We start from the raw sequence: 4,146 nt of genomic DNA on the forward strand, positions 1-4,146 counted from the left end.
GTGAGGAAAGTTTCTGTTTCAAAGCAAGTACGAATTAGGTGCAAATTATCATTCTGTCAAAAAGTTGTGTGACCTGAAGCAAGTACTTTTGAGATACTGCTTTCTTACGTGTAAATGGTAACAATCTTTACCGTGGGGATTTCGGGATGGACTAGATGTAATAAACATGATTGCTAACTAAATGGCTATTTCTATATTTTATTTTTATTTTTATAAATATTTGTGGCCAATGAGACATGCCCAAGCTTGATGGTACGTGGAGGCTGCCTGTGGGTTCCTGATTATGAGCCCTAGGCTGGTTTTCTTATCACCCAGTTTTTGCTACAGATAGTTTATAAAATGCCTTTCAACCACCTATAAGTTTGTTAGTATTCCTGAATTTATCATATGTGGAATTGTAGAGGGCTCCACTGGTTTGATATAAAGATGGCAGTCACTGAGGCAATCCTAAAACAGAGGTAATTAAATATCCTCAGATGAGGATTAACAAAAGAAGTACTACAATGCACACACCAATATGTCCACCACCACCAACAGAGAATAATCTAGTTTAAAATACCAGTAGTGTTAAGATTGAGAAATTCTACCATAATGTATCTCACAATTACGTCAGAGTCTACAGGTTAAAACTCAAGGTTGGTTTTCCCCAAGTTTCCTATTTCTACAAGTGATTTTCTCATTGTTTCATTTAAAATTTTGCATGAATGAGATATTACTATACACCAGGTATTGATTTAGACATTAGGAATGTTATGATGAGTAAGACATACCTATCATATGCCTTCATTGATCAGTGGGAGCCACAAAACGTAAACATAATTAGTGTGGAATATCGAAATTCTAATGATAGGGAAATGGGATGAGAAGGAACTAATTCTGCCTGAAGTGACACCTTAGTTTGATCTTAAAAGATGAGTATAATTTTGCCAAGCAGAAAAAGGAAGGGACTATAACACCAAATGTAAGCAATAATGTAAAGAGTCAGAAAACCTGGGAAAAGAAAGATTAGGTGACACCCCATTAAGTAAGATGCTGGTTAGGTTAGAAAGGACTTTGTATATTATGCTAAAGCTCTTATATTAGTTATCTCTCTCAAATTACCTAAAACCTTACAATTTAAAATAATAATAAATATTTATTATCTGACAGTGTCTCTGTGAATCAGGCATTCAGAGACAGGGAATTGGTTTTGGCTCATAATCTTTCACGATAGTGTGGTTAAGAAGTACACCAGGCGTGCTGAGTGCGTGCGCCTTCTGGAAGCGCTGCCGCCGGTGCTCTCGAGGCCACCGCCGCAGAGCCCAAGCCAGAGCCACAGCCAGAAGGAGGGGAGCGGGAAGGGAAGGGGAGGTAAGGGGGAGGGAGGGGAGGGGAGGGGCGAGGGGGAGGGGAGGGGAGGGGGAGGGGAGGGGAGGGGGAGGGGAGGGGAGGGGGAGGGGAGGGGGAGGGGAGGGGAGGGGGAGGGGAGGAGGGGGGGAGGGGAGGAGGGGGGGAGGGGAGGGGGAGGGGAGGGGGAGGGGAGGGGAGGGGGAGGGGAGGGGAGGGGGAGGGGAGGGGAGGGGGAGAGAAGTAGCGAGACACAGCGGCGCAGGACCGCGGGGATTGTCAGTATTTAAGCAGACCACTTCATGTATGAGTACAAGCTAGCCATCCTCGGTTCAGGAGGCGTGGAGAAGTCTGCTCTGACAGTTCAGTTTGTTCAGGAAATTTTTGTTAAAAAATATGACGCAACCATAGAAGATTCCTACAGAAAGCAAGCTGAAGTAGATCACCAACAGTGTATGCTCGAAATACAGCAGGAACGGAGCAATTTACAGCGATGACGGATTTGTATATGAAGAATGGCCACGTGTTTGCACTAGTATATTCTATTACAGCTCAGTCCACGTTTAATGACTTATAGGACCTGAGCAAACATTTTAAAGGTTAAAGACACAGAAGATGTTCCAATGATTTTGGCTGGCAATAAATGTGACCTGGAAGATAAGCCAGTAGTTGGCAAAAAACAGGATCAGAATTTAGCAAGACAATGGTGTAACTGTGCCTTTTTAGAGTCCTCTGCAAAGTCAAAGATCAACGTTAATGAGGTATTTTATGACCTGGTCAGATGGATAAATAGAAAAACACCAAAGTAAAACAAGAAGCCTAAAAAGAAATCCTATTTGCTGCTTTAGACCCGCAGTGAGCAGCATCTCTGAGCCAGATTACAGGAATGAAGAACTGTTGCCTAATTGGAAAGTACCAGCATTCCAGACTTCAAAAAATAAATCTGAAAAGGCTTCTCCTGTTTTATATATTATGTGAAGAATTTAGATCTTATGTTGGTTTGCACAAGTTCCCTGGAGGAAAAAAAAAAAATGCTCCACGTATATCTCTTGGAAAATAAGACAATAGTGTTTCTCCTTTGCAATAGCAGTTATAACAGATGTCAAAATAAATATACTCGACTCTAATATGATTATATAAAAGAGCATCGATGCATTTCAGAAGTTAGGTATTGCTACTATAATCAAATGATTTCATATTGACCTTTTTATCATGATTCCTCCTGTCCGGCACTAAAATGTTAAACCATTATACTTTATATCTGTAATGATATAGATGGTGAAATTCCCCCTCAGACTCATTATAGCAGATAACTTTTTTGAGTCATTAACTTCATTTTATATTTAAAAATTATGAAATATCATTCTGTCATGTTCTAATCACAATTGTCCATAATGCTTTGGAAAAATGGGTCTTTTATAGGAAAAAAAACTGGAATAACTGATTTCTATTGCTTTCAAAGCTAAAATATATAATATACTAAACCAACTCTAATATTGCTTCTTGTGTTTTACTATCAGATTAAATTACAGCTTTTATGAATGATTAAATTTTAGTACATTAAAAAAAAAAAAGTACACCAATGCTGCAATTTTCTGAAGGATTCACAAGAGTGGAAGGATTCATTTACAGGAATTTCCATTTCTTCTTACTTTAGTCCGCAACTCCTGGTATCAACTAATATACTTTCTGTATATTAGTCTGTGAAATTCTCTGTAAATATTTCTTATAAATTGAATCATATTATGTGGTATTTTTTATTTAGATTTTATCATTTACTATATATTTTACATTCTTTCATGTTATATTAGAAACTATCATTTTATAGCTGAATAATATTCTATTATGTAAACAGGCACTATTTTAAATTTCTTGATCAAGTAATGAATATCAGCCATTTTTAAACCCATCTTAGGATGCAACACACAGTGATTCACAAATATTACTTGTTCACCATTCATTCATGAAGTATAAATATTAAATCAAACAGGAAGGAAAGTGAGAGATCCAAGATATAGTAATTGTACTCTTTTTGCCAAAGCTGCTGAAATGCTTCACTTTAGTAAAGGAGAAGGATGTACTCTAAAAAATAAAATAGGTTTGGAATCTATGAAATCTATTGGTTCTCAACACAATGGGCCTGAGAATCTAATTGTAGCTAGCATTAATAACTTTATTTTTTACTTCTTTGCCATATAGCAATGAGCAATGTGTGGCTGGTTTCAAGTAATGTGGCAGGATCAGACTCCTTTATACACATAGTTGCTGACTGCTGTAACACAACTCTCAAATCCCACAGCTTTATCTTTCTCCTCTTTAAAAAAAAAAAAAAATTATCTTTATTATTGAAAGTATTACAGATGTCCTCTTTTTTTGTCTATCGACCCTTTTATTCATCAGTTTATTTTGTTCATTAAAATTCACATATGAGTGAGATCATGTGATACTTGTTTTTCTCAGACTGGCTTATTTCACTTAGCATAAGACTCTACAGGTCCATCAATGCTGTTCCAAAGGGTAAAAGATCCTTTTTTCTCACAGCTGCATAGTATTCCATGGTGTAAATGTACCACAGCCTTTTTATTCACTCATCTTCTGATGAACACTGGAGCTATTTCCAGATCTTAGCTATTGTAAGTTGCAGTGCTATGAACATAGGGAAGTATAATTCTGATTGGTGTTTTGGGTTTCTTAGGATATATTCCTAGAAGTGGGATCATTGGGTCAAAGGGCAATTCCATACTTAATTTTTTGAGGAAGGTCCATACTGTTTTCCATAGTGGCTCCACCAGTCTGCATTCCCTCCAGCAGCACACAAGA

At 37.7% G+C, this 4,146-nt stretch overlaps 1 pseudogene across 1 annotated transcript; it reads left to right on the forward strand.

Annotated features, from left to right (window-relative positions):
* The first annotated feature begins 1,627 nt into the window (after positions 1 to 1,627).
* On the forward strand, positions 1,628 to 2,339 carry LOC308551967 (ras-related protein Rap-1A pseudogene; annotated as a pseudogene). Its single transcript has one exon. The product of its transcript is annotated as a ras-related protein Rap-1A pseudogene (transcript).
* Positions 2,340 to 4,146: the final 1,807 nt, after the last annotated feature.

This window comes from Miniopterus schreibersii, assembly GCF_964146895.1.
Source record: "Miniopterus schreibersii genome assembly, chromosome: Y".
In the NCBI taxonomy this organism is placed as follows: domain Eukaryota; kingdom Metazoa; phylum Chordata; class Mammalia; order Chiroptera; family Miniopteridae; genus Miniopterus; species Miniopterus schreibersii.